The following is a 19129-nucleotide window of genomic DNA, read 5'->3' on the forward strand; positions in this document are numbered from 1 at the left end:
CAGAAACACCCCTGCAGCTGGGGGAGAGAGCCCAACAGTGTCAGCCGCAGCTTTACTTCTATGGCGTATATTGTGCAAACACTTAGAAATCCTGCTACGGCTTATGGGTATGTCCTATTTTCAGGGTATGGCTTATATTGCGCAAATGCTTAGAAATCCTGCTATAGCTTATTTTATGGGAATTTTATTTTCAGGGAAACATGCTACATGATAAATCAACCATGACCTTAGGGAGACAACTACCTTTTGGGCTGTGTAAGCAGAGTCAGACTGGTTTACTATGCAGATAATTCAGCCACTTTACTGCTGTTCCTTAGTGCTCATCATCCTTTTCTTCCTTACCATATTTGGGTTTCCACTTCACTTATCTATGCATCATCCTCTATTCACCAACAGTCAAATCTGCCAATCGAAAATATTATTGTGCACTTTGGGCCCAATTCCATAAAGGTCCTAGTTTTACCCCTAATATGGCCAGCGGTTAGACTCCCCCATAGTGATTCCTCAGTGTTGGTGAGTGGAGGGTGATTCATACCCCTATAGATCTAAGTATATTAAAAGAGCATCTCAAGAATTTCAAGCAAGATAATTTCCATTTCATACATTATTCAAAGGCCAACTGAATATACTCTCAACAGAGAACTGCAAGATGGTGGGAGGTTAATTAAAAGCATACCTAGAAGAAGCTTGGTGCTGGACCAATTCCAGTCCAGCTTCTGATGTGGTCATGGAGTAGAGATGGCTTTGGTCACTCTGACAGATGGGTCAGCACTGCTTGTAAAAAATCTTAGTGCAGCGTTCAGCTTGGTAGATTATGAGCCTTTGGCTCACGATGTGGAGATATGGGAGCCAGTTTTGCAGTGGCTAGACTCTTTTCTCCAAGGCCAGGAACAGAGGGTTGCTATCAAGGAAGAGCAGTTGCTCTCCTGTCAACTCCAATGTAGAGTACCTCTGAGTGTGATTCTCTCCCTGATACTATTTAACATCTTATTGTGCCCTCTAGCTCAGCATGTTCATGGACCTGGGCTACGGTGTTACCACTATGTGGATGACACCCTCTACCTGTTAATGAGCAGCCAGCTGAACAGTTCACCTGAATCTTTGAGCAGGTGCCTGGATTTGATCCAATAAAGCCACCTGAAGATGGAGGTCCTCTAGCTGGGAAGGGTCCTCTAGCTACCTTTCTATGGAGGCACAGATCACAAGGGTAGCTCAGCAGGCATTTTTTCATCTATGCCAGCATAGCTACTAGCACCCTATTTGGCCACAGAACACCTACACACAGTGATCCATGCAACAATCACCTCCAGGCTAGATTTCTGTAACTCACTCTATGCAGGCCTACCCTTGATCTTGATCCGAAAACTACAGCTGGTCCAGAATATGGTGGCTCGGATTGTTAGAAGGACACCTTGGAGGGTGCATAGTTGACTGCATCTGTGCTAGTTGAATTCTGTATAACGTTCAAGGTATTGGTTTTAACTGTTAAGGACATACATGGTCTGGGACCTGCATATCTGAGGAATCGTCTCCCTGAGTATGTGCTCTGAAGAGTGCTGTGTTCTCCTAATTCCAATCTACTGATAGTCCCCAGTCCAAAAGAAGTGTGATTGGTCTCAACAAGAGCCAGGACCTTTTTGGCCCTGGCTCCAGCCTTGTGGGATGAGTTGCCAAATGAGATCTGGGCCCTATCGGAGCTGTCACAGTTCAGAAAAGCCTGTAAGATGACATTTTTCCACCAGGCATATTAGTTGACGCCAATACGTGCACCATATGACATCAGAAAGGGTCTCTCCCCTTCCTCTCCACCTCCCTATCATCTGAAGACCCTCCTATGTGAGCACTCTACTGAGATGTTTAGTTTAAATTTTATATTGCTATTTGTAAATGTTTTTAAATCTATTTTGTATATGTTTTATTGACCAATTATGCATATGCATGGGGCAAGTAATATGGGTTGGCGGCAGCAGGGCAGCCCCGATTGTGCATGACGCTGCCGCCATTCCAGCCCTATCCTGGCACAATGCCAGGACACTGAATCTTCTGCATTCCCTGGGATGCTGTGGGGGCTGGGTCAGGCCAGTACCATGCATAATTGGCACATAATCACCTGCAGGGACACTGCATGCCTCTGTTAAGCCGCGGAGCTGGCCAGGAGTCCCCCGCCCACACCCCCACCTTGGTGATAGAGCAACATGCTGTGCCCCGCCATTGTGCAGTGGGGGTTCCATGCCCCCTGCTACCTCCTGCTGCCGCTTCCAAGCAGCATACTGGGCTTTCCAGCTCCAGTGTTTAGTGCATGCAAACGCTACGCCAGGGCAGACCACATACACTGGGGGATTCCCACCCCTGTGCATATGGGAGAAGCGCCTGGGTATTCTGCCCCAATGCAATGCCCGGCATCAGCCCAGCGTGCTGCTGTGCATAATGGGTCATTGTCAGCCATCCTGAGCCTGCTGTCAGGGAGGGCAGCCAATAAATCTTTAAACAGCCCCGTGGCGCAGAGCGCCACGGACTGAATAAAGCAGTAAGGGCACTGTGGGAGGAGTTAGGGCGGGCCCTGTCCGGGATAAAAACTCGGAGGGGCCAATCAGGAGCCGCGAAGCGGCTCCTGATTGGCCCCTCCAAGTGTCCATCCCGCCCGAAGCAGGCGCGCGGCTCCCCATTGCCTGCTTCACCCGCACAGCCACAGGTGAGCGGTCGCCCGCGCCGCCTTCTCCCGGCCGTCGGAGCGGCCGGGAGAAGGCTTGGGAGAGCCTCGGGGGGCGGGGGGGGGCCGGCCGCCTTCTCTCGGCCGGCGGAGCAGCTTCGCGGCATCTACGACGCCGCGAGGCTGCTCCGCCGGCCGAGAAAAGGCTTTGGAGAGCCTCCGGGGGCGGGTGGGCCTGTCTGCCTTCTCTCGGCCGCTCCGCCGGCCGAGAGAAGGCTTGGGAGAGCTTCGCGGGCGGCTGGCCCTGGCCTCCGCCATCAAGCCGCCGCCACCTCCACCGCCCATCAAGCCTCTCTGCAGCAAATGGCCGCCAGCAAGAAGACGCCGCAACAAGTAAGCAAACTTTTACTCTGCCCCAGCCTCCTAGCGCCCATTGTATTTAGGATACAATGGGCTTTTTTACTAGTCTAAATAATAATGCCAGTATGATGTATGTTTTTGCAGATGACTATCATGGAAATGTTTTAGGTTCATAGCTTCACAGGGTTGATCTGAATCATGGTCCCTAGAATATGAAAATCCTAAGCTTCAAAAGCTTGACATTAGGTTTCTTAAAATGGCTGCTATGTTTACAAAGAAATCAAGGCATCATTGGTTTTGCCCAAGTGGCTGTTGAGTTGAATAATCCCCCCTGAACTCAGAGTTTCCAAATGCCATTAAAATGAGACTTTCTTTTTTAATAGGAGTAAAAGTTTCTAAATTAAGCCAAATGCTCCTATAACTTCCTGAGCACTTTGTTTTGGCACAGGAAACTGTTATTTTAGTGGAGAGGAAAGCCCTTGGCTGACACTGCCAACTTGTATAAAAGTATGCCTGACTAGCAACATTTTGTCAAGTTGGTCTACAGTTGAGATATGAAATTAAGGCCAAAAATTATTTTCTGACTTCTGATTTGCAAAATGTATTTTCTTTTCCCAATAATGCTAATTATTTGCTTTGGAAAGTCACGTCAGGCCACAGCTCTCAGTATACAGCTTTTCCCAAAAGAAACACCTTTATGAAGTAAAAATATCGCAGTATTTGGGGAAAGTATCTTACCTACAGCTCCTCAGAAAAATAATTGGATATAAATATTGTTTAAATTACTTTCCCAATATAACTTTATAGCTCTGGTTTCATGTTTGGGTTTCTTTCTATACCATTTATTCATATTAGAGTCTACTAGATTTAGGTACTTTCTTCACATTAATTATCAAGGCCGGTAATGCTAAATTCTTATATATTTAAGATTATGCTGTCTCATGACATTTATTTGTAGTACAGAACTTAACAATGGCAATGCATAGATCAAACGATATAGGTTTACTTAAGGTTGTATATCTTACATTTTAACTTTTTTGCATTTTATTAAAATAAGTGATTATAGAATGGAATGTAAAAATAAACCCTTTAAACTGAATGCATACTTGCAAAAAGTCTCATTAATTTACTTAGTAGCTAAGTTGAAGAATACTACAATATGTTAGTATCATGACTCAGAGATTTACTGACTCATGGAAAGCATTCCAAATTGATAAAAGGCATATTTTAAAAGCACACCTGTTTAGGCTAAAGTATAGGTCTCCACAACATGTTTTCTGAAGTAAATTAGACAGCCAGGATATGCTGGTTATCTTGTACAAAGGAAATAGAAAAGCTTTTTTTTTTTTTTTTTTACTAATGATCCCAATTAATTGCTCTATACAAAAATTAATCCATAGGAAGAAAAGCAGTATGCTGAGCACTGAGAATACAGCTAATTCAGCATTTTCTTGAACATGTGTACTTTCTCCAAATTCCTATTTAAGTTCTTTGTGTCCTTATGCACTTAAAACAAAGGTGCCAACAGAAATATAAATTGCTAGTATACAGTGTTTATACATAACATCACTGTGGTTGTTGAAGGATTTTTAAAATGCAAAGCTTGTTTTGCTTTTGGAGGGGAATTTCACAGTGCAACCCTAAGCAATGTTACACTCTTCCATATTTATTGAAGACAGTGAAAATAGAAGGGTGTAATTGTGTTTAAGATTTTAATCCAAATCTTGTTTTAGTTAGTGGTTGAATTTATTCAACTTGTGTATATCTAGAAATCTTCTGCTAACAACATAAATATGAACTCTATATAAAGCTGGTTGGGATTATATTATTTTTAATATAAGTATCTTTTTATGTTAGTCTAGTTCAAAAGGTACAGTATTTAATACCCTTTTGTTCACATCATGCACAGTATACAAAACATATAACTACAGTATAAAGTCTGTAATCTAAAATATGAACATTAAATAGAAATTATTAAGGAAAAAAAGCTCATTGCTGAGTTAGAATGCTGTACTGTTGCTTAACAAATCCAAAAACATACCTTGTAAGTTTGTCAAGTTCTTCTAAAAAGAGTGTTCAACCTGAGAAATTTTATTTCCAGTTCCTGAATATTAGGACTCAGATTCAAGTCTGTAAAATGAACACTTAAAAGGGTGGGGAAATCACTGAGAAATTCTTGTTCCTCCTGGCACTCTGGATGGTACTTGAATAAACTGCTTCTGTAGATTAGTTCATCTTAGTACTGACGAATACTGTTAAGAAACTTGTTACTACTCATGTGTTTTTCATCACTGCTTGTATCACAGCCAAAATTTCTGGTTTAACTCTAGACGTCTGAGCAAAAGCTGTGGTTAAATTTGAAGCCTAATAATGAATGGCAGAAAGCCAATATGAGCCCATGTCGTTCATTTTGTATATACAAGTATACAACTCATGAAAATAATTCAATGACATTTTTTTTCAGAATGTAGTCTTAAACAGACCAATTATTCTTTATCTAAGAAAAGCTTCCTAACAATTGATGGTATTTTATAAGTAACAAGCTACTTTTTGCAGGAGAGATAACTTCTTAAGGAATTAGGAATAGCAAAGGAAAAGCATATACATAAGCATTCTAAAATTTGGGTTCCAAAGCTCTCTTTTCTAACAAAAATAAACAAACAAAAAACCCCATTAAAACTGTACTGCTGTGGGTTGTAGGCAGAATGCCCACCAGGGTGCATATCTACCCTGCAGAAATGTGTTTAGTTTCTGAACATACACCTTTGTCTACCTCACTGATTGCGAAAGAGAGATTGAAGACATTATGTCATTTCGGCCAACATGGAAGAAATCAAGGCTTCCCACTGCACTGAATGTTCTGCATTTGGTTCTTCCATCATTATACTTTTTTCTTATTCAGACTGTTGAAAATACAGTGACTCAGATCCAAATAATTAGTTTTGCATGATCACAGAAACCTGATGCTTATGTTTGTAGAACAGCAGATCTCCCTGTTATGTGCTAAGTCCCCTTTGAAATGCAGGGAACTTCCAAAAGTATTTTATGATATGGCATCACTAACAGTATACTGATTGACACCTTTGTTGATGAAAAAGCCACAAAACCAAGCCACCAGAAGCAATCTAATCTAAGAATTTCTGTAATCCTAGGTCAACTCCCCAGATATGCAGAAAAATGTAAATTAACCAGAAGAAAACCAATACATAATAATCATCTTAATAAAGATTAAATATTCTCCATAAGATACTGAATCTTGAGAGAGTAGACAAGAGGGGGAAAAAACTAGTGGGGGAAATTTTGATAGATGAGATTCCTTAATACCTCTCTGCAATTCCTATCATACACCAAGCTTGTATTTTTGCTGTTGAAAGAAGGAAAAGTTAACAGGCCTGTTCAGCATGGCTAATTCCTTTGGTATGTCAAAAGTTGGATATGAATACCATTCAGTGTCTAAAGATCAGAGTTCCAGGTAAACACATGCAACCCCATATACTTGTTGGGAAAAATCAAATAATGTGTCTGTATGTGCCATGCAAGAGCCTCTTATGGCACAGAGTGGTAAGGCAGCAGACATGCAGTCTGAAAGCTCTGCCCATGAGGCTGGGAGTTCAATCCCAGCAGCCAGCTCAAGGTTGACTCAGCGTTCCATCCTTCCGAGGTCGGTAAAATGAGTACCCAGCTTGCTGGGGGGTAAACGGTAATGACTGGGGAAGGCACTGGCAAACCACCCTGTATTGAGTCTGCCATGAAAACGCTAGAGGGCACCACCCCAAGGGTCAGACATGACTCGGTGCTTGCACATGGGGATACCTTTACCTTTACCTTATGTGCCTTGCAGTTTTCCAGGTTTCTACATTTATTTTATAACTAGCAAGAAAGCCCATCGCAACCAAGAATGCAATGGGCGCTAGGACCCAGGGGACACCAGGAGGTGCAGATCTCTCTGTGTGTGTTTCCCTCTCCCTGTCTCTCTCGCTGCGTGTCTCAGGGTGCCTTGCAGCAGGAGGTAGAGCAGGTAATCAGGGCTGGTTTGTAGGAGGGAAGCAGGGCTGGTGTGCAGTTTAGGGGCACTATCTGTCTCTGTCTCTCTCTCTCTCTCTGTTTCTCTCTCTCTGTCTCGGTCTCTCTCTCTCTCTCTCTCTCTCTCTCTATCTCTATCTCCATCACAGCAGGAGTGTCTCTCTGTGTCTCTCTCTCTGTGGCAGCAGGGGCCATAGCAGGTAATTAGGGCTCATGCTTAGGAGGGAAGCAGGGCTGGTCAGCAACTTGGGGCAGTTCTCTCTGTGTGTCTCTCTGCCTCCCTCGCAGCAGGAGTGATAGGAGGGCTCATGTTCAGTCTGGCAGGCCTTTGTGTGTGTCTCTCTCTGGCACATCTGAGAGGAACGTGGCTAGCATCCAGGGAGGGAGGGCGAGAGCTGTAGGGGCAAGGTCAATCAGGGTGACTGGCCTATTCCAACTTGGACAGCCGGACATGTTCCACCCCCCAGGCTGTTTCACAAATATACAGAGGAACCATGGATAAGGATCCCCCCTTTTAAAGAAAGGTTACCTATGGACTCTATTTTATATTACTTTCTATGTATTTTCAAAGTAGGTAACTCAGAAAATTATTTTTAAAGAAAACCAAAGGATTCTGTTAATGAGTATAGGCTGCAACCATTTTTTCCTTATTACCAGTTCAGCAAACAATTAAAGTAATGGATTGGTAAAAGATTAGTATGTTGCATTTTAAAAACTTTGCTCAAATTATACTTTGCTCAAATTATATTATCCATCAATAGCAGATAGTTGTTTACATGCTTCATCCAGAAATCTGCAGGCCCACCAAGATAGTTACTGTCATGGTGAATTTTAACATGCTAATTATATTCTGTGGGAGGGGGAATACCAGCACTCTAACATACGTATCTGAAACAAGGTCCAGCATGGATCACCCTGAATATAACTGCTCTAGGAAAGGGATCCACACAGAGACTGGATTCTATGGTAAATTTAGTGATTTTGCTCCTCTCAAGACTCAGTAAGCCTCTTCCATTACTTACCAGTATTTATGATACGTGAATCATGCCGATATGAAAAACTTTGGAGTATAAAACAAAATTGAGTTCCATATTACATTTCTTATAATTCAAGCAGGCACCTTAAAAACATCTACTCATATATGTGTGGAGAGAAAGTTAATAGAATAATTCTTGAACTTGTGGCTACTCTATGGCCTCTTGTATGCATCTTCCACCTTTTTGCCAGAAAAAAATTCTGAATTGCACTTGAGCTTTTCTGCGCATTTGATGAAACATAATTTATATGTGCAGTTCTAGCTTGTGTGGCCTGAATTATAACTCCCAGAAATTTGTAATGTTTTACTTGTTTTATCAGAGTCCCGTTTATTCTCCAAATGTGAGATTTTGGCCTCTTCCCACAAACCATGCCCTTGGTTTTATTATGGTTCACTTCACAGTAGTTTGCATGATAGTAGAAGTTTAAGGCTCTCAGAGCTCTTCTGTTTCCTATGGGAGTCCTAGAGAATAAGGCTAGATCATCGACATAAATCAGGAATTAAATGTGTTTTCCACTGATTTTTGGAGGATGGAAATTTGGGTTTTTAAGATAGCTGCTAATATCATTAATAAATAAATTAAATAGGAGGGGGGCCAATATGCATCCTTGCTTAACTCCCTTTGTTGTCTTGATTAAATCTGTGAGATGTCCTTGAGGGCTATATTTAACTCTTATGGCAGTAATGTAGTTTTTTAAATAAGTGCAAGTAGCCTCCTGTCTATGGAGGTCCTGCCCAAAATTAGATCTAGTCTTGACCTCTAGAGCAGCAAAAAACAAGTCTCTGCTTTCTTCCACATAACAGCCCATTGTGTTTGAAAAATACGATATGTCTGTCACAATCTTCTCTTCTCCAGCTTAAATATTTCCATTTCATTCAACCGTTTCTCTTAGGAAATACTAGATTATTTTGTTGGACTCCTCAGAAAAACAAATCCTTTCCAATATACCTTTCCTAAAGTGCAGCTAACTGGACACCATAATGCCAGATTAGAATTATCACTGCCTGTAATCTGGATACTGTGTTTATATTTTTATATCCTAAAATCACATTAGTCTCTTTGCAGCTGCCCACACTGCTGAGTCATGTTCTGTGTTTCACTGTAATCCTAAAATAGTTTTCTAATGTGTTTCTGCCAAGCCATGGATTCCCATCCTATACCTGTGCGTGTGATTTTTTTTTTTTTTTTGCCTACAAGCAGAAATTAGCATTTTTGTGTGGAATTTTCTTTTATGAGTTTCAGCCAGGCTGTCTCACCTATCAAGATCATTTTCAATTTTATTTGTGTTTGAAGGTCCTAAAGAAAAGTTCTAATTTCTGTGAATATTATTGTCTCACAAGTTGCTAAATATCATTTCCAGTTTTGTGAATTGTATCTTTGTGAAAATATCTCTTCCAATTTTATGATATATGCAAGTTTGATGATGATTTCATCCTCCTGTTCATCCAGCTCATTAATTAATAGTGTTACAGTTAATTAAGCTGATGTTCTTATTTATCCTGTTGTGTAAAAGTTAGCCAGGGAGGACCATCTCCTTAAGTGTAGAAGTAATGTAGTTGTGGAATTTAACTATTATTTTTCTTTCTATTATTTTGGAATAATATTTGTTTGCTTGTTTATTTATTTGTTTGTTTGTTTATTGTATTTATATGCTGCCACTCCCAGCAATGCTGGCTTGTGGCACTTTACATAAAACAGAGCAGTGGTTCTCAGCCTGAAGGTAGGGACCCCTTTGGGGGTCGAATGACTCTTTCACAGGGATTGTGGCAGAGCAAGCAGCTTGGCCGGGGGGGAGTGCCTTATGGGGTAGATCAAGATAGAGCATTCGTCTGTCTGGAGCAGTGGAAAAGAGTGAGATCGGCATAGTGGGACCAGAGGCAGAACTGAACTGAGAAACCCCAGAAAAAAAACAATTTATATACAATTATGAACAATGGATCTTCATGCCATTGGTCAGTTTCGGTTTAATTTTCACGAAAGAACACATGCATAGTTTTATGATTCAGGTAACACTGAAGGTATTTTCTGTAATTTGAATGGCTTTTAGGGTTTGCTTTCATTAAAAAATACATGTGACAGTAACTGAAATAATAAAGGTGGGCAGACTTCTTTGCACATAGAAAACTTATTTTCTCATTGGCAATCAGCAAAATCCATTCCAGAGTTTGCATAATACAGCTTTTCTCAACCATTGAGAAACCCCTGAAACATACTTCAGGCTTTGAGAAACCCCAGAACTGGGGCAGTAGTACAAAATATGGTTGGGAAGTAAAGCTGTGTACATGCCCACCCAGGGCCCCTCCCCTTCCCACACTCTACATTGGCCATTTTGGGAGGGGATAGGTCAATATTTGGTCATATCACCCAATAAATATTTAACAAATTAATATATATGGTGGGCTGCTTGTGGGGGGGGGGTAAGCTGGGAGAGTGCCTGGTGCAGCGTGCTGAGGCTTCATAAGGCCACACCAGGCCTTTCCCTTTGTGAAGGTGGGGGGGCCTGGTGCGGCTCCTGAGGCTTCGAAAGGCCCTGCCAGTCCTTGCTCTTGGTGGGGGGAGGGCAGACGGGGGAGAACTTCCCGACACCACTCCACCCAGCCTCGCAAAGCCCTGCCGAGACTTGGACAAGCTGTGGCAGTGCTTTGCGAAACTGCAGGGGGCGGCGGTGGAAGGGCTGGTGGAGAGAAAGTTCCCACCGCCACTCTGCCCAACCCCACAAAGCCCTGCCAAGGCTCAGACAAGGTGCAGCGGAGCTTTTTGGGGCTGCAGGAGGTGGTGGCAGGAGGGCTGGGGGGGAACAGGAGTTTCCCCCTGCCCTCTCTCTCCCCCTTCCCCTTCTAGCGCTCTAGCTTCAACGGGCTTTAAGTCTAATCTTATCCATTTGGTGTCTCTTAATAATTGTGAAACAGCCTTGGGGGACGAACGGCCCAGCCTCTCCAGGGCCAATCAGGGTGCAGTACAGCCAGCTGCACCCAGATTGGCCCTGCCCCTATAGCTCCCTCCCTCCCTCACCAAACCCTCATCCCTTGCCTCACAGATGTGCCTGCCTGTTAGAGCCAGGCATGTCTGTGACTCCGCTGCTCCACTTGTAGAACCCCAGGTAAGAGGCCTGGCCGTGGGGGGGGGGGAGAGGGAGCACTTCCCAAAGGCCTGGAAAGCACACCCGGGACCTCGCGGAGCCCTTGCAGATGATCCGGGTGTGCTTGCCAGGCCCCCAGGAAGCACTCCCTCTCCCCCACCCTCCCTTAACCTCAGCGCTTCCTGGCAGCCTGGAAAGCAGCTGGGAAGCTCATGGACCCTTTCAAAGCCTGTTCTTATGAACGGGCTTTGAAGCTAGTATTTATATAATTAACTCCTATCCATTAATGAAACCCATCCAAAGCTGTCATGAAGCCGCAGCTGAGAAATCTGGTGTAATATAATACCATTGGATTATCTTTAAATAGGACAGGGTCCTATTAAATAAAAGAGTAAGGCCACCTGGGGAGGAGTTAGGGCGGGCCCTGTCCAGGATAAAAAGTCAGAGGGCCCAATCAGGAGGCGCGAAGCGGCTCCTGATTGGGCCCTCTGAGTGTCCATCCAGGGCCAAGCAGCCAATGGGGAGGCACGCAAAGTGCCTTCCTATTGGCCCCTCACCAGGACAGACCAAAATTCCATTCACCCAGCCCAGTCTGGCTGCCAGTCTGCTCCTGACCACCAAAGGGAGAGGAGGTCAGTAGGGCTGCCAAGGGGGATGAGAACAGAGGCTTGGACAGGCTGTGCCAGCCCTTTTTGCCCCAAGGCTGCCTTAACTGTCATGTCCAACTGCAAATGGCCTCAGAACCCTGACAGAGCTGGCAGGAGGCTGCAGAGTGCTCCCCTCCCCCTCCCTTCAGGCATGCTGGGAAGGAACCTCTGACAGCCCCTGACTGAGGGGAGGAGGCCTTTTCAAGAGCAACGCAGGGGAGCCTGAGGGCCTTCCTTTTGAGGGGGGGACTTTCCCCTTCTGCCAAACAGTTGGCTGACAGGGAGGCTACAGAAAAGCCCCTTCTCACTTAAAATACTGCTCTGGCTGGGGGTTAGACACAGCCAAGCCATATGTCTTTTTTCTTTGCAACTCTCTGCAGATTTGAGGCCACTGCACAGCGTTATTCTGCAGACAAAACTGGTTCTTTTGTCTCCTGTTTCATCTGCACAACAACCCTGTGCAGTAGGCCTCAAGTCTTTCAATTCAACAACAACCTGTGTGGGAGGCCTTAAATGTTTCTTCTCTACCACAACCCTCTCCAAAGTAGCCCTTTCTGTCTGGGGAGCTGATCTTTATACTCTGCAGGTGAGCTGTAATTCCAGGAGCTCTCCAGGCCTCACCTGGAGGTTAGCAACCCCTGGGTTGAAAATATTCCTGGAGGTTTGGAGGTGGGACTTCAAAATTGTACAATGCCTCAGAGTCCAGCCTTCAAATGAGCCATATCTCCACACCCATGGCCTCATTTACCACCATGCCACCACAACCTCCCACACAACACACATGACAACCCCATGCCCTTACAGACTGGACAACTCCTCCCCTTCCTCTTCCCACTGCCAAGCTCTAGCGCCCGTTGTATTCTTGGAGACAACGGGCTTTGCCCCTAGTTTATTATATTTCTATACCGCCCTCCCCGGAGGCTCAGGGCGGTTTACATAAGAACGAAGAACAATACATGAAACAATCTAGAACATGTGAATAACCTTAAAATAATAATAATTAATAGTTGTAACCCTATAACAATATGCAGAAATAAACAGCTAGTCAATAGAAATTGACCGTATTTGGGGTTCTTGGCATGTCACAATGTAATTAGAATTACCATGCACCTTTAAAATGCCTAAGTATACTTGTAACTCTTTTCTGTAACTAGTCCAATGTGTTTACATTCCGTTTTTCAAAGGCTACTTCTGTGTGAATTTCTTAAATGGACATTTTCCATTCATATCCAGTCACTTTAACTTGAAAGCTCAAACTCTTTCTTGTTGGAGAAGGGCCAAGGTGTTTGAATACATGACACACCATTTTAGCTGTATGCTTTGGCTTCAGTTACAGTCTGGCTTATTTCAAAGAGCTGCACACTGTTGCATTGCTTAGTTATGGAAAGTTCCTTATTTCAGTTGTATGTGTGCATTTGGTCTTGTACTATTTGTTGACAAAGTAAATTTTATTTATGTAAATGTTTACATAACCACAGATGTCTCATAGAAGCTTTATTAGTTTCTTAATCCATAAATGCTCTCAGTAGCCCATACTTTCAAATATTTTTTCCATCTTGGCATTGTAAAATAATTCAACCCTATTTTAAAATATTGGAAAGGGTGAAGTATGCTGGTGTCAGAGTGCCAGAAAAAGAACGTAAATTTGGCTACCACAGGATAATTGTTCTGTAAAGTTATGCAAGCAGATGGCAGATAAAGCTGCTTGAAATTTTAAAATATTGTTGGAGTGAATTATGCCTATTTTGGCTTGCCTACTGCACTCTCTAAAATGACATTGGTCATGCACAATCCAGTGAAATTCTAGTGCAAAGTGTTTCCATAATGGAACATACATGTGCTTGGCTTTGTGCTATGATTGACTACTGCACTAGAGCTGACCTGTCTTACCATACAAGGTTGAGTTTTGGATTAAGTCATATGTTAAAATTGGCGGTTTTGAAAAGCAGTTGTCATGAACCAAGGCTACTCTCTTGTAAGAAGCAATTATCAGATGTCATGAACCAAGGCTACTCTCTTGTAAGATGCAAGACAACTGAGACATTCTTTAAAGAGAAGAGTTTAGAGTTTTATTAAATCAAAGAGGGTACATCTGGAGTATCATGATAGAAATCTGTTGCTAAGAATGACTGGCTTGGCCAGTCTTATAGACCAGTGGTCCCCAACCTTTTTATCACCGGGGACCGGTCAAAGAGTGACAATTTTACCGAGGCCAGGGGGGGGCTGTGGTCTTTGCCGAGGGAAGTCGCCGCTGCCTGAGCCCCTGCTCCACTTGCTTTCCCGCCAGTGCCCCTGACTTCCTGCCGTCTGCTGGGGGGCGCTGCCAGCATCAGCTGTGCAGTGCCACGCCGAGGGGGATCCCCAGCCATGGCAGCCACTGGGGAGCACCAAAGGTGAGCCAGTGGCAGAGTGGCAGGGCAGCCCCCAAGGCAGCAGCCAGGGAGGAGGATGAGGAGGAGCTAAGGACCGGTACCGGTCTCCGGACCGGGGGTTGGGCACCACTGTTATAGACAACCCCCTTCTCCCACCAATGCATCATTTCCCTGCCATTTGCTATTTTCATGGCAGAAAGGCTTTTATCTTCAAAGGACAGCTAGAACAAAACACAAACTGCATTTTTTACACTTTGTAGTCAAAAGGCAGCCAGAACTACTTGCTAGAGCCATAACACTCAGAGTAGGAGATAGCATCCTGAAGGACACTTTCTATTTCCTTTCTACTAGTGTGTATGTGAACACTTGAGAGCCAGACACAAAAGGAGGAAGGGGGAGGAGGGAAATCAGGAAAACAGGATTATCACCTGAGTCCATGACATGTAGTATGGGGCTACATGACAGCAGTGTTCTGTCACTGCAAGACCGCAAAAAATAGCTGACCTTCCCTCTTCCACAGTGTCCTCTGATATTTTCAGAGCTGTACAGTCCCAGCCGCATACTGGTTGGTGTACTACATATCTGCATAATATGCAAGCAAGCTCCATCTAGCCCACCATTCTAACTCCTTGCTTACTTGGCAACTGGAAGTATAGGAGACTGTATTTGACTGTTGTTCTTGACAACCATTTGTAGCTAAGAAGATTTTTATCTGAAGATTTTAAAAAGCCATCTAAGTATGTTCTGTAGTTATCTTTAAAAACTGCAGCATCCACTGACAGTAACAATGCAGTTGCTTTTGACTGTGTGGCTTTTTACTGAAGGGAAAACTTGTGTCTAATGATTAGTTTTGAAAAAAAGATTCCCAGTGCAGGCTGTGGCAGACCTTGATTGTGTATTGCTTTCAAGACAGGGCATTCTACAAGTGGGAATTTGCAAGGATTTTGGGAGGCATCTCATTTCCCTGTCCCCCACTAATTTGTCCTTCTCTTTCATGAAAGACCCCATAGCATCTCCTTTTCCTGCTTCCCTCTCTCTTTCCCACTCAACAGGCAGCCTCACTTCTCTGTCTTAAACTTCCCCCCTCTCAGCAGCCTCTGCCTAGGAAAACTGTAGCCCAGTTGGATGGTCTTGGCAAGTGGGCCACTCCCACTTGCATGGTAGAGTGCTCTCAAGAACTGTGGGTGACACCTCACTTTCCCCTCTCTCATCCCCTCCCCACACTATTTCTTCTTTTTCTCTTTCTGAGAACTACGTATTTTCTCCCCTTTCCCTTCCTCATTCTCTTGTAATCAGGCATTCACCAACTTACTTTTTATCTGTCTCATATCTTCAGCTATATTTATTTTATTATTTATTTATTTTATTTATATATTCACCTATCTTCATAGTAGCTTACATTATTCGCCTCTCGTCCTTTTTATCTGCACAAAAACCCTGTGAGATATGTTAGGCTCAAAGTATGTGCCTGGTTCAAAACACCCAATGAGCTTCCATAGCAAGATGGGTCTCCCAGACCCTACTCTGATGGTCTAACCACTACACCACACTGGTTTTTGCAGGGTAGGCGCTCTTGAGTAGTAGCTAGTAGCTAGTCCTAGTTGAGTCATTCAAGTTAGGCAGTATAAAGTCATCCAGAGATTGCTGCCTGCTCTAGATTTGTTAGCTTCCAGGTGGGACGTGGAAATGTCCCATAATTACAACTGAATTCCAGACTATAGAGATCTGTCTCTCTGGAGAAAGGCAGACTCTACGACATTACATCTGACCTAGGACTCTACCTTTTCTAAACCCTGCCCTTTTCAGACTAGTCAGGCCTGGCCCAATGGAGTCTTCTGTCAATGGCTAAAATAGTCCTGGAAACAGCAGTGCTCCTTCCCCCTGCTTTTTTACTCACATCAGCCCAGCCTGGAATACCGTGATTGTCTAGCAACAGCCACTGAGGGAATCTAGTGTTCATTTTATCATTTGGGGCCTTTTTTAACTGCCTCAGTGTTTGTTTGTTTAAAGATTTCACATTTTTCTGCAAAACTAGGGCTCTTTTCATGTTTATCTATCTTGCCTGTTCACAACTCCAGTCACTGAATTTAAGTATTCAAAGATTTGGCCAATTTCACTTCACTGTTACCAGTAGCCTCTGTCACAGTTGATGAATATCGTCTATATAGCCTGATACTGGAGACCATTGGGCTTACTGGTTGGACAAAAATACAGTGTTGAAAAAATTTCCATGGGAAAATGTCTGTCCCAGAACACTGGTCTGAGTACATCAGCATCAATATTTAGACCTCTTTGACAATTGCACTTCAAAACTGTACAGCTTCCATAACAACCATAAGGTTGTCCCAGGTTATTTTGAACCCTACACATTAGAGCTCTCTGGAAAATACTACTAAGGTATTGAGCCATCTCTCTTTCTAATCTCTCTATGAAATTCCTTCCATTCAGCAATTGGATGGTCTGGGAAGTTAAAATGTCCCCTCACTGTTTTTTGAATGTTGTGTTTTTTCCTTTCAGACTTATGACATCACACTGATGTCAGAGTATTTTTGGAACTGTTTTTGTTTTTTGAGAAACAAAATGCAACCATAAATGCATTTCCCCTTCTGGTTAAACCTGACCTCACTTTCAGTCTTAGCCACTGAAACATGGTCTACATAGGGTTGTTTTTAAAGATAATTTTAAAGTTTCAACTGGAGAAAATACACATAATGATTATTGGCATGTGCTAGTTCATTTTCCACACATTTCATTCATTCTGTATGCTTCTTGAGATCAGTACTTAGCACTTTTAACTTACCTTTAAATATATATATAGAAAAAAGTCTATCCAATTCAGAATCCAAGAGGAGGAAAGGTGGGAGGCATTCACCTAATAAGGGGCAGAAGATTTCCTGATGTTACATTTTTCCATGGAGAATTTTCTGGCATATAGAAAAATAGTCTGTTTATCTCTAGCTGTCAGATCTTTGGGGCTGCACATCAACCATGCTCATTTCATTAAATGTGTAATATGAAACACAGGCAAAGCCCAGTGTTTGCACATGGACCAGTCTTGTACATGGTGAGTTTGCCTTCCTTTGCTGGCATTGTTTTAATATTGCTAATGTTATTTAAATATTAAAATGTGAAATAAATTCCAGAAGTAATCCCCCATCACTGAAAGAGGGGAAAGTCTACCATTTATGACAGAATTGGAAAAGAAGAGCTGAAAAGCATTCTCAAGCTTCCAGTAATAATGGCATCACAGTCAGGATCAAGGCATTTTATATTTGTCATGTATCCACTGAGAATCATAAATGTAAAGGGTCTGTAAAAAGGATATTTGCCAGTTCCCCCTTCCTACTGAAGCACCCTGCTTCCAAGATGGTCATGGGGTTGAGAAACTGTAGGCTAACATGGATATGCTATGAATGGCTGTGACTCAGGAGTAGAATTCCCTTTCTCTCTCACTCTTATTTTGAAAGGGACAAAAAGAAGAGAGGGTGATTTCTACCCATTCCTTCATTCATGGTTCTACCCACATCCTCAGCTGACATTGCTTCCAAGAGTCTCTTGAACTTCAGGAGAGGGTTGGGGTAGGGGCAGGGAGTACAAGTGGAGAATGGAAAAAACCGATACCTTTGCTCATGTTTATTCTTAGATTCCAAGCCACTGAAATCTGTTCTACTTTTACTTCATTTTCAAGACTTTCACTGATTCAGCATGCATTAGTTGTAAGGCTTATTCATTTGTATATTCTACATGGATATATCATGAACCACACTACCCTAGCCCCTGTATTCAAAAGGATACAAATATTGTGGATATTCTGACCACTTTGGTATAGCATTTGTGTAATTTGAAGGAAAACAGTTTATGCCTGCATGGCCTAGAAAATAACCCCCCTGTTGTTTTATAAATGCTATCTAGAAACTAAAGGGTAACAATTATGATTCTTGAAAACACAAAGTTATGTTACTATCATATTTTCCTTTTTGCTGGGTAGCCATGTTAGATAATTAGGGTGTTGGTTACCAAGCACAGACACATATGTGACCTAAGGATATAAGAATATAATACTCTCCAGTGTTTAAGCTTCTGGTTGAAACCACACTACTGATGAGTTGTATTTAAGATGTATAATAAAGCTTAAATTATATTTCATCTAATACCAAATTTCATAGCGAAGTTTGTCTGCATTGGCACTAAAACTGGCCAACTACAGACAAGATAGTAGACTCTGTATCCATAGAACATTTCTAGAATATGCAGAGAAATACTAGCTTGTACTTGAAAAAAAATCTTCAAAGAACCTTGGGTATTAATTACACGGTGCCATCTAGTAGACACAGATCATCAAAGATGGAATATCAATGAGAGAGAAAAGAGGAAACGGAGTATCAATAAAAGAAGAGGATTGGACTGCTCAACTCTCCAAAATCCATTAGTATCCTGGAGGGTGAGATTTTTGTTAAAGGAATATTTTCCAGTTGTCTATACTTTCTCCACCTGTCCTTTTCATGCACACTGGCAATTCACCATGAACTTCTAGCTTGTAAATGGAGATTTGGATCCTTTCACTCCACAGATACTTCTCTCCACTGTTCTCTGCTGCAGGGTTTGCTTCCTTTCATATCAGCACTTCCATTTGTGCAATTCCAGTATATTTCATTGAGCTCCAAGTATCCAGCATTTAAGGAAGCAAGCTCTACAGCAGAGGATTGTCTATGTGGTACCCAGATAAAAGTGCATGTGGACTAACAGGATCCAGTCTAGATTTACAAGTTAGGGATCCATGAAGATTTGCTTGTGTTCATGTATGTGTGGAAACTGGAAGATTTTCATCTGAACTAAATCTCCCACTTAAGGATACTATATTTTATTTATTTGAATTTGTAAACTGCACTCTCTGCCAAGGTGGATTCAGGGCAGTGAACAGAATGTCCATTGTAGTGCAATTTAATCACATTAAAACCAGT

At 42.7% G+C, this 19129-nt stretch overlaps 2 protein-coding genes across 4 annotated transcripts in view; one reads left to right on the forward strand and one right to left on the reverse strand.

Annotated features, from left to right (window-relative positions):
- ASPN (asporin) overlaps nucleotides 1–5268 on the reverse strand; it is a 31106-nt gene extending 25838 nt beyond the window's left edge. The window contains exon 1 of the mRNA XM_077325732.1: nucleotides 5052–5268. The gene's annotated coding sequence lies outside the window, so the exon portion shown is untranslated. The remainder of the gene's footprint in view (nucleotides 1–5051) is intronic.
- CENPP (centromere protein P) overlaps nucleotides 1–19129 on the forward strand; it is a 220415-nt gene that overhangs the window by 117063 nt on the left and 84223 nt on the right. The window lies entirely within an intron of this gene.

Source organism: Paroedura picta, chromosome 3 (assembly GCF_049243985.1).
Source record: "Paroedura picta isolate Pp20150507F chromosome 3, Ppicta_v3.0, whole genome shotgun sequence".
In the NCBI taxonomy this organism is placed as follows: domain Eukaryota; kingdom Metazoa; phylum Chordata; class Lepidosauria; order Squamata; family Gekkonidae; genus Paroedura; species Paroedura picta.